General features: G+C 44.4%; 2 non-coding genes across 2 annotated transcripts; both read left to right on the forward strand.

Moving 5' to 3' along the window:
- Positions 1 to 1,833: 1,833 nt before the first annotated feature.
- LOC115892252 lies at positions 1,834 to 1,936 on the forward strand. The gene has a single exon (XR_004052143.1). It is a non-coding gene; the product is annotated as a small nucleolar RNA U13 (small nucleolar RNA).
- A 3,631-nt stretch (positions 1,937 to 5,567) lies between these two features.
- On the forward strand, positions 5,568 to 5,731 carry LOC115892239. Its single transcript, XR_004052130.1, has one exon. It is a non-coding gene; the product is annotated as a U1 spliceosomal RNA (small nuclear RNA).
- The last annotated feature ends 6,252 nt before the right edge of the window (positions 5,732 to 11,983 follow it).

Below are 11,983 nucleotides of genomic sequence, written 5' to 3' on the forward strand. Positions count from 1 at the left end.
GAGAGTTTCTGGACAGGGAATTCAAGAACATGGTTGTCGCCTGGTGCTGCCAGCCCCTTAGTTCTGTGAGCCCAGGCAAGGCAAGCCCTGGGCGTCAGTTTTCTCAGGTGGGAAGTGAAGGGGCTGGAATCACTAGAAAAGCTCTAACTTCCTTTCCAGCTGTGGCCTGTTGAACTTCTACTAATCATTAAGCCAAGGAAAATGGGTTACGATGAAGCAAGAACTTAACAGAGGGTCACCGTTTACAGTGCCTTTAGCTGACTCCTAGAAACAGTGTGACTGGCCCAAGAGCACATGGTCAGAAGGTAATAAATGAGTTAATAATGATAATACTTCCAACACTTTTTCTGGGGGATGCTAACCTAAGAGCTGCATGTACGCCCTTTTATTTAACTCTGAAGTTAAACAAATCTATCTGATAGATTGTATTTTTATGCCTATTTTATGGAAGTGGAAACTGGGGCTCAGAGAGGCTCTACGGCTTCTCCAAGGTCATGGAGCCCTGGCCTTTTCCATCTGCAAGCCTGTGCTTAAACCAGCACTGCTCAGACCTTAATGAGTGCCTGCGTCACACGGGGATCTTTTGGAAATGCACATTCCGTTGCCGCAAGTCTGGGGTGGGGCCCAAGATCCAACATTTCTAACAAATTCCCGGATGGTGCTGATGCTGGTGGTCTTCTCATCACCCTTTGAGTACTGAGACTCGACCACTGTTGCACTCTCTGGGAGCCAAGCTGAGCAGGGACTCGGTCTCAGACTCTTTGGTTTCAGTTAACATCAACTTCCTGGCTATTTTTATCGCATCCCAGGAAAAGAAACTGTGGGCATCACACACCAAACGAGACTGCTTCTGGGTCAGACATACCAGAAGGGAAACGTTTCCTGTTGACAATAAGGTTCTAGTTTCTCCCTCTGGCAATGTTTATTTTTCCAAGCATTTGTTGAAACCTCTGCTTCATGTCTTGTCCTACTGAGGACGGTGACTCAAGACACAAACTCACAGTTGATTTCAGCCACACACCTTCATGCTAGCATTGGGCATTCAACCCATCCCGGGTACACTGTCAGATCCCAATCACGGCATCACATTTATTTTGGCTACCACTAAAGGTCTGTGCTTTATCCTGCTAGCCGTGCCCATCAAGTCTGGAAGGGAATTTAAATATAGGCTACTCCCAGAAAAGAAGCCTTTTATTTGTAGAGTCCAGAGGGAGACACAAAACGTTTCTTTTTCCCCCACAAGTCATCATTTAGTCCATAAAAATGTGCATTTGGGAACCCCTCCTGTCTCTGGTCTCCCTGGGTCCCCTCCGCCCATCTCTCCTCTGTCCCCAGTCCTGCCGAGGTCCTGGCACCATTTTTCTGTCTCTCTGCTTTCCCCCTCCCAGGGTCCTGGCTCCATGCTGAAATAGCCTGTCCTCTAGGGTCTTCAGAAGGAAACATCCAGACTGGACAAACATGTGTTTCTCTTCCAGAACGGTGATGCGTCATTCTACCAACAGTGCTTCAGTTTCCTCTTTGGGGAAAATGTCGAAAAGGACCAAGAGGGGTATGGGCAATCTCAACTTCTGATTCTGCTGATACCGTTTCAGCAATGTTCCATGTGGTGTGAGGCTGAAGGGGGCCGTCATGGGATGGGAACGGGTGCAGCTTGCCCTGAGTAACAGGGAAGGGGAGTGGCCTCACGTCAAACCACCCGAACAGAAGAGGGCGGTTACAGCATGCACAAGAATGTCTGCGTGATGGTGGTGGGAATGCCTCCCAGACCTGATATTGTGCTGCAAAGTGACAGCGAATATGTGACAACTGCAGATGCACTCGTAAGAACTGCAGATGCTTTTGTAGTTCTTGAGTGTGATGATCGGGTACTCACATGCATGTGTGAGATGTGCCACCATCGAACCTCATTTTGAAGTCAGCACATTACTGTCTGACATGAAAACAAACCAAAAAACTGTAGACGCTGTTCTCCTGAGGAAATATTGAGTTATAATTGTTGTTGACCAGTTTGGCATGGGACTAAGTCTTTCCACCTTAATTTCTTCCCATGTGCCACAAGACCTTCAAGCCTTTGGTCAATACTCACTACTTCAAAGTTCGGAAAGGCCTTCTGTGAATCCAGACTGCACGCAAATACCCACAGAGCCAGCGTCACAGACTTGTGACCCGCACAGTCACATGGGGCCCCACTCTTAGAAGGGCCCTGCACTTGTCACAATGCTCTGCCCACACCCTCTGGAAATTCAAAATACATTTTGAACAAAGGACCTACATTTTCATTTTGTACTGAGCCTGGCAAATTATGTAGCCAGTCCTGAATTCCAAGGATAGCCACTGCGTTCTCAGACCTCACTTCTTTTTCCTTCCAATTAAAACAAAGTTTCAAGTCTGTTGCTGGTCATGGCAGAACCATCCGAAATCAGGAACTGAACTCAGAGCTGCAAGCTTGGTCTACCTGGAGGAGGAGTTCCTCTCCCTCGGCCAGGACTCTCTGGAAAAAGACTCTGGAGAAGAGGGTGGGGAGCTGTGGTGGGGCCCAGCTCTGCGCCTTCAGATATTTTAACTAGGAGTCAAGGAACCCTGCCATGCCCCACAGTCTGGTGGCAATATTTATCTCTCTGCCAGAAGTACAACTTAAATGTCTCTATCTTCCGGTCCTAGGGAAGCTATTTCATTCTGATCAATTTGGCCTGCATTTAATGGATAGTCCTATGCTCAGAAGGGTGTTATATGAGCCCCAGCACAGAAGGGGCTAGTGGTAGAGTGTGAAGACACATTGTCCCACAGTTTTCAGGGACATTATTGGGACAACTGGGGCAATTTGAGTATAGACTGTATATTTGACACTATTCTTGTATCAATGTCTGTTTTCTTGGGTGTGATGAGGGTCTTTCTGGTTATGTAGGAGGATGCTCCTTGTTTTGGTAGACACATTCTAAAGAATTTATAGGTGAAATTCCATGAAGTCTGCAACTTACTTCCAAATGTTCTGGGAGAAAATGATATATGTAATATATATATTTACATGAGAGTTTTCCTCTGAAATCTCTAGATTCTAAAGTCTAAAGATTCTCTAATAATGGATTTATTGTGCATTGTGCAACATTGGAGCTTTGAGGTTGGAGTAACCTCTATTTCATGCTGGCTTTCGTCCACGTTGGCTATGTAAGTTTGCAGTCATTTCTTTATTAATGAAAACTGACAAGTGGACACTATTACCACCTTGTATCGATCAGACTTTACCAGAGGAAATCCAGGATTCTTCGCATGGACAACTGTGTCAATAAAAACAAATTTCCTCTGAGAAAATAAAAATAAGTAATAAAGACTTAGGTTGGGCATGGTGGTTCACACTTGTAATTCAGCAGTTTGGGACACTGAAAAAGGAGAATCACCTGAGCCCAGGAGTTCGAGACCAGCCTAGGCTATGAAGCAAGACTCCGTCTCTACAAAAAATAAAAATAAAGACTCTCTCTCTTTCTCACATAGCTTTATCTATCTAATGTATCTTATCTATCATCTATCTACCTATCCATCTATCTGTCTATCTATCATCTGTCTATAAAGAGAGAGAAGAGGGAGACAGATAAATAAAGCAAATATGGAGAAATGTTATTGATTGGTGAGACTGGTTGAAAGTGTATATATTTTTTCAATTTTTCTTTGGCTTGAAGTCCTTCCAAATAAAATGTTGGGAGGGAAAATACACTATTTCTCCCGATGAGGTTGTCATTACTGGGAGATAAGATGGTTACCCCAGAAGCAGATCCTGAGATAAAGTTTCAAGTGCAACTTGTTTATTCAATAAGTGATCCAGGAAACAGCAGTGGAGAAGTGAGGTGGGAGAACGCAACCAATAAGGAGAATATCATCAAGTCTTTGCCATCATCAAGTCAAGGGGACTTCACACCTGGGAAACTCTGGAGTCACATAGAATGTCTCAGGTGAGAGCCAGGGTATTTATACCCAGTGCAGTCACAGGATGGGGGCTGCCCCTATGGGTATGGCAGCCAGAGAAGGCCCCGAGCAGTAGGTATTCGGGCCGAGCAGTAGTAAGGCCTGGCGTCTGCTCCACAATATTCCATCCATTCATTCAATCGACTTCCACCTAATGGATCCAGGTCCAGGACCTCACTAGGCACTGGGGAAATAGTCCTCATGAAGACAGATACAACCTCTGCTCCCACAGGAGAATGAGAACAAGTGGGGAAAACAAACAAAAACCAGGTAAACAAAAATTGACAACAGAGAGGAAATTACAATTCACGTAGTCATCTAATCATTGAACTTTTAGTAAGCACCTATTGTGTGTTGGTCATAATTCCAAACATAGGGAATATATAGATGAAACAAGAATTGTAAGTCCTTAAGCAATTCATGAATTTTTTTTTCTTGAATGGAAACAATCTAGTTGAAGTCCTCACAGCTCCAGAGGGGTGAGACACTGAAATCCAGCTGCAAGGATATTTAAAGAACAGGACCATTGCTTACATTTAGCTAGAAAAGCCCCTCTCTCCACCCCATCCACCATCCTCCCAGGGTGCTAACTCTAGCCTGAAAACTGATCCCGAGGACTGTCCTTCAGTTAACTGAATTTTCTCCTGAAACAATGGCACCAGAAGGGTACACTCTGGGCCAAGCATGGTAGCTCACGCCTGTAATCCCAGCACTTTGGGAGGCTGAGGCAGGTGGATCACTTGATGCTAAGAGTTTGAGACCAGCCTGGCCAACATGATGAAACCCCATCTCTACTAAAACTACAAAAATTAGCTGAGCATGGCAGTACATGCCTGTAGTCCCAGCTACTTGGGAGGCTGAGGCAGGAGAATCACTTGAACCTGGGAGGAGGAGGTTTCAATGAGCTGAGATTGTGCCACTGTACTCCAACCTGGGAGACAGAGCAAGACTCTGTATGAAAAAAAAAAAAAAACAAGGGCACACTCTGGCTCTGCTCTCAAGTCCCAGGCTCTTCTGAGTTTTGTGGTGCCTGTAAGAATCTTGACTCTCCCCAGAGGAAAGAGGGCACCTGGGGTCCAGCTGTGAAAAATCACACTACCTCCCTTTCTGCCTGGCTACCTTGGAGACTCCCAAACGTCGCCCCCTTGTCATCTAAAATTAGAGACATCCACAAAATCTGGTTCAACTCCCTCCTGAACACTAAATGAATAATTTGTACTAGAGTCATCATTTAACTGATTATGGCAGTATGTTGTGTGATTTCAGCATCAAACACATTGCACTTCCGTCATCATGTCCATCGGGCAACAAAGACAGAGATGAGGTTACATCTCATCTCATGCCTCTCAGAGATGAGGCATGTGTTACAAACATCAAACGCTGAGCTTTGGGTAGTTGCTGCCATTTTTTATTTGCTTTTCTGTTTGTTTTGTTTTTAATGTTAGGCACGGTGGTTCAAGCCTATAGTCCCAGCTACTCTGGAGGCTGAGGCAAGAGGACCTTTGAAATCCTTGAGCCCAGGAATTCAAGGCTGCAGTGAGCTATGATCATACCACTGCACTCAAGCCTGAGCAATATAGCAATATAGCAAGACCCTGTCTCTAAAAAATTTAACTACCTGACAAGGGAGATACTACGATCATGGAAGTGGTTTTCCCAGGGTAAGCCTTATCCATTGCACTCTAGATGTGCTGACTCCTGCAGTTTCCCCAAATGTGGGAAACTCGACTACATAATTTGTGGTAGTAGGGGACTGCGTTCATGCTCTCCCCTACTAAAAAATAAAAAGTTAAAATTAAAAGATAAATAAATAAAAATTCCACTAAACTAAAAACAAAGAAATCCAAAGGCAAGAATTAGCAGAATTATCTGCTTTGAGAATTACACACCTATCGGTCTGAGCTTGTTTCTCCAACGTGGTGTGGAATGAATCCTTTTCTTTCAGTCAAGTCTCTATTGCTTTCCTATAACTTACATGAGGGAGACTTACACTTTCTAAAAGGAAGGCCTAGGAAAACTATCCATCTGGGCTGTGTGTGGTTCCTGAATGGTGCCAGGCTGGCAGTAGAAGCTGTGACCTGAAGGTTGGCTCAACCCCATTCTTCACTGGGCCGTCTTTGGGCAACCCACACCCACACCCACACCCTACATTGTTCTATGTTCAAGAGGTTCCTCAAAGCCTCTCTTCTCTCTCTCCCTCTTTTTTTTTTGGTTTGAGGCAGTCTCTCTCTGTCACCCAGGCTGGAGTGAAGTCACACAATCTCGGCTCATTGGTTTGAGGCAGTCTCTCTCTCACCCAGGCTGGAGTGAAGTCAAACAATCTCGGCTCACTGCAGCCTCCGCCTCTCAGGTTCAAGCAATTCTTGTTTCTCAGCCTCCAGAGTAGTTGACTACAGGCACGTGCCACCACACCCAGCTAATTTTTCTATTTTTTGTAAAGACAGGGTTTCGCCATGTTGGCCAGGCTGGTCTCGAACTCCTGGCCTCAAGTGATCCACCTGCCTCGACCTCCCAAAGTGCTGAGATTACAGGCATGAGCCACTGTGCCCAGCCTCTTTTCTTTCTCGTTTGCAAATAATCTATCTCAGGGCCCTGTGGGCTCTGCATCTGTCTAGACTGTGCTCCTCATAGCTGGCCTCCAGCCGCTCCACACAGCAGTCACAGGGAGCCTCCTAAATGCACATGTACTGATGGGGGCTTCTCCATCAAGGCCATCAGCTGCTCCCTGTGCTCCCCAGGAGGAAGCCCTTACTCCTTGACACAACATCAAAACTTCCACCAGGACCCCAGCTCTCCAGCCCCAGGCCCTTCTCTCTCTTCCTCCAACTCTGCATCCTGGCAAAGAGAATTACCTGCTGCACCTCTAACAGTCCAAGACACCTGCAAATACAGTTGCCTCTACCTGGAAAGGACTTCTTCCTTTTGCCCCCTCACCTTTCCAAACCCCTCTTTTCACGTAACCCATTTTCCCTCCTTTCTCTAGACTTTGCTTAGATGCCACCTCCTCTAGCTGGCCTTGCCTGACCCCTGACACTTGGGTGAGATGCTACCCATGGGCTCCCCAGTCACAGCAGCCAAGGATGGGTTTGTAGTTTACCTGTGTCTCATAGAGCTCCCAATGTGGAACACAGGCTCGATAAATGTGTGAATGATATGTGGATGAGTATGTAGATGGACATTTGCTAGGTACTCAGTTGGCCACTGAAATGGGGTTGTTCTAGATCGGTACTGTGTAAGTGGGCGCCATCAACTGATACTGCTTGTCCACTGGCTATGATCGATTTGCAACAAATTAAGTACAGACATTGAGCATGTTTAAAAACTTGTAAAGCACTTTAACTGAGTGCTTTTATGTTTGCTGAATCTAATAATAAAAAAACACTGAGCTCATATTTTGTATGCCTTGGTTTTATTTTTTTTTTAATTATGTCAATTGTATTTTACTGTATTGGTCCGCAATGGATTAGAAATCTCAAAAACTGGCTGGGTGCAGTAGCTCATGCCTGTAATCCCATCACTTTGGGAGGCAGAGGCGGGTGGATCACTTGAGGTCAGGAGTTCGAGACCAGCCTGGCCAACACGGCAAAAGCCCCTCTCTACTAAAAATACAAAAATTAGCTGGGCGTGGTGGCAGGTGCCTGTAACCCCAGCTACTTGGGAGGCTGAGGCATGGGAATCACTTGAATCCAGGAGCTGGAGGTTGCAGTGAGCCAAGATTGTGCCATGGCACTCCAGCCTGAGCAACAGAGCAAGACTCTGTCTCAAACAACAAAAAAAGAAATCTCAAGAACTGACCTTTTATCCCCAGATAATTTGAGCAGCACTGTTCTATACTGTTCCTAGGGCAACAAGACAAATGTGTGTGGGGTCTCAGTGTGTGTGTATGTGTGTATGTGGTGTTTGTGGAGTGAGGGACAACAGGAAAGGGAAGAACTTAGAAGGTAAACTTGGTTGAATCTGCATTTGCAGGGAAGCTTCTCCATATGATAACATCGAAAGACTTTCTCAGAATCAAATACGCCAGAATAAACAGCTTATAAGTTGTCTTCTGAACCTGGTGTCCCTAAAGGGAGAATAAATTGCAGCTATTAAGATCATCCTATTCATCTAACTGACCGAGACAGCCCCATGCATGTGGGGGCCCATGCCATAAAAATGTGTCCCCCTCAAAAAACAAACAAAACCCCAAAATTTTAATAAATGGTTATTTATTCTGAATGCAAAATAAATAAATAAAGCGTCTTTCTCACTTACTTTGGACACATGATTTTTAAATTTGTTTCCTAACTTTCCCCAATCTGGCTTCCATTAGAGAACTATTTCCCAAATTAACCTCTGTGCCCTCTCAAGTAAAGAATGCAAGAGATTTCTACCAGCTATTTTCTCCCATTTCAAACATGCCACATGTGTTTAACAGGAGTCAGAGATTTCCAGGCTAGAAGTGGTAGTAAAGGGATCTTTTAGCAATGATTCTTTTTTTTTAAATGACAGGCACCCCTTTCGCCCCAAAAAGTCTCTCATGTTGCTATCCTGAGCCAAATGTTTAATTGATGCTAAGGAATTTTACCTTCAATCACCTTCCAAGTGCTGAGCAAATGGAGTGCCAATAGGCTATGTGATGGGGGACCAGGGTAAAGATTGAACTTTATCTGTGCTCGTGAAGAGAGATCAGATAAGTCACCGGTGGCTTCAGCAACACTGACTTATCATTCTCCATTCTTACGAAGGAAAAGGTCAAAGCACACGGTGGTGAACATTCATTTGAGGCCCCAGAAATGGTTTTCTTTTTTTTTTTTTTTTTTTTTTTTTTTTTGAGACGGAGTCTCGCTCTGTCGCCCAGGCTGGAGTGCAGTGGCCGGATCTCAGCTCACTGCAAGCTCCGCCTCCTGGGTTTACGCCATTCTCCTGCCTCAGCCTCCCGAGTAGCTGGGACTACAGGCGCCCGCCACCGCGACCGGCTAGTTTTTTGTATTTTTTAGTAGAGACAGGGTTTCACCGTGTTAACCAGGATGGTCTCGATCTCCTGACCTCGTGATCTGCCCGTCTCGGCCTCCCAAAGTACTGGGATTACAGGCTTGAGCCACCGCGCCCGGCCCAGAAACGGTTTTCTTAACCATGGCCTCCGGAATCAAACACACTGGGTTATTTCTTTGAAGGCAGAGCTAAATACATGTAGTGGAAAAGTTCAGGGTTCAAAGTGTAATTTCAAAAACAAAGAACCAAGTTTCCAACTTAAGCATCAGGTAAATGGACACAGGCCAGGAGCTTAGAAGCAAAGGCACGCCTTTTCTGCACAGACTGCCAAAATGCTGCTGAATCTTCCTCGCAAGAGCCATACCCTAGGTCCACACCCTTCTATTCTCACTCTGGGCTTACTGTGAGGTTTGATTCAATCGATGGGAAAGCAACAAATGTGGCCCAGGCATACACACACACACACACACACACACACACACACACACACACACATATATATATATATATATATATATATATATATATATATATATATATATATTTGAGACAGGGTCTCACTGCGTTGCCCAGGTTGGAGTGCAGAGGCACAGTCTCATCTCACTATAGCCTCAACCTCCCAGGCTCAAGTGCTCCTCCCATCTCAGCCTCCCAAGTAGCTAGGACTACAGGTGTTGGCCACCATGACCAGCTAATTTTTCTATTTTTTTGTAGAGATGGAATTTTGCCATGTTGTCCAGCCTGGTCTCCAACTCCTGGGCTCAAGTGATCTACCCACATTAACCTCCCAAAGTGCTGGGATTACAGGAATGAATCACCGTGCCCAGCCCCCCAAGCAGAGCTTTGACTAGTACTGTGCCTTGGCACTTGCCCTTGTTTGCTGGTCGTTGGAACCCTGAGTCTACCATAGGAACAAGCCTGAGTTAGCCACCTGGAGGATGAGAGGCTACATGGAGCAGAGATGAGCCCTCCCAACTGAAGCCCTTCAGGACCAATTAGTCTGCTTAATGCCAGATAGGTGAGTGAGGCCATGCTAAATCATACAGCCCCAGCTGAGCTACCAGCTGCCCACAGAGATCAGTCACATACCTCACACAAGAGGAACCACTCAGTTGACCCACAGGATCATGAAAAATCATAACTGCTTGTCATTTTAAGCCTATGATAAGGTAGTTTGCTACACAGGAAAAGCCAACTGATATGTATTCATTCATTTATTCATTCATCCACTTATTTAGCAAATATGTATTGAGAGCCTGCTGTTGGCTCATTGTGCTAGGCAGAAAGGCAACTGAAAGGGGCCATGAGCTCCTTGAAGTCAAGGATATAGCTTATTTGTGTCTGTTTTCCAGGCCTGGCACACTCCAGCATATATATATATATATATAGGAGGTGCTCAAAAACTTTATCTAATAAACACATGAATTGGAATTAATCCCAAGGGGACAATTATAGATCTCAAGCTTTAAAAGTGCAGATTGCTTGACTCAGCAATTCAGCTTCTGAGAATTTAAAGTAAGGAAATATTTTCAGGATGTGTGCAAAAACTTTAATTACAAGAATGTCCTATCATAGCCTCGTTTAGAGTGGCTTCATTGGACTTGGTTGAAAACACAATGGTGGCAATAGCAGTGTAGTCTCTGTGACAATTTGGTTGAAAAGAATATTGCAATCATGGGTGCAGGTAATTTCAATCCCCTGTGGAGTAGCTTTATGACCTTTTTGTTCCTTTAGACAAAAAAAAAAAAAAAAAAGTAAATATGTTTCAGAATTTGGGGGATTTTATTCTCTTCTACATTTAAAATTTCTAATTCCCTTTCAGATCATTAAATATGCTCTGGGCTGTTAATAAGAAGAAGCAAAAAGATTGTTTTATGTCTATCAATAGGGAGTTGGTGAAAGGACAGAGCAAGCATACGATGGGTGTGCCTCATTTTAAGGAATATGGTAGAGAAAGGATAGAGATGTATGCCTCTGTTTACATCAACAGGTGGTCATTATGTCCATCAGGGTTCTCTAGGGAAACAGAATTCAGAGAGAGAGATTTTAAGGAATTGGCTTACATGATTGGCGGAGACTGCCACGTCTGAAATTTGTAGGGTAGGCTGGCAGGCTAGAAACTCAGACAAGAGCTGATGTTATAGCCCAGTCTGAAATCTGCAGGCTGTCAGGTTGGAAACTGAGGAAGATTTCCATGTTCCTTCTTCTCCAGGAAACCTCAGTTTTGGCTCTAAGACCTTCACATGATTGGATGAAGCCCACCCACATTATCAAAGGTAATCTCCTTTATTTAAAGTCAGCTAATTGTAGATGCACATTACTTCTGTGACATACCTTCATAGCAACATCTAGATTGGTGTTTGACCAAACAACTGTGCACCATAACCTAGCCAAGGTAACGCATAAAATTAAACCATCGTTGTCGTCAGTTGGACAAAAAAAAAAATCAGACTACAAAATAGAATAATTTGGTTCTATTTTTAAAGAGGAAAAGTATAACATATATCTATAGAAAAGAAATTAGGAAAGGTCTGCACCAGTGTGTTAACAGTGATTGTCTCTGGGAGGGTCTGATTGCTGGTCTCTCTCCTCTCTGCTGGTCTGGTTTTCCTGTTTTGCCTGAAAAGAGAAAGCCTTTGCTATTGAAAGAAAACAAATACATAAAAGGAACAAAGAATTAAAGAACCTTGTCAATGCCCTTCAGCCAAAGACCACCCAGGAACACACCTGTTATTGAGCAAGTTGGTTTTGTTACTGGTGGAAACTAGAGAGCATAAATACCTTGGGGAACTGTGGGAGTTTCCGTAGAGGGTGTTAGAAAGAATCTAGTACAGGATTTGGGCTTTGGTTGAGTAATCTGGGGGAAGGCTTAAGGAAACAGGCTCACTCTAGATTCAGTGCTGTCAGAAAGCAGCCACAATTCTAGAATTCAGTATCACTCTAAGTCTTATGCATACAGAAGGCAAACTAAATCAAGGATAAAGCTGTAATTGACAAAGCAGCAGCAGTCACTCGTGTTAGGTGAGAGAAAGAGATGTTTGGTATCTTATGG

Source organism: Rhinopithecus roxellana, chromosome 1 (genome assembly GCF_007565055.1).
Source record: "Rhinopithecus roxellana isolate Shanxi Qingling chromosome 1, ASM756505v1, whole genome shotgun sequence".
In the NCBI taxonomy this organism is placed as follows: domain Eukaryota; kingdom Metazoa; phylum Chordata; class Mammalia; order Primates; family Cercopithecidae; genus Rhinopithecus; species Rhinopithecus roxellana.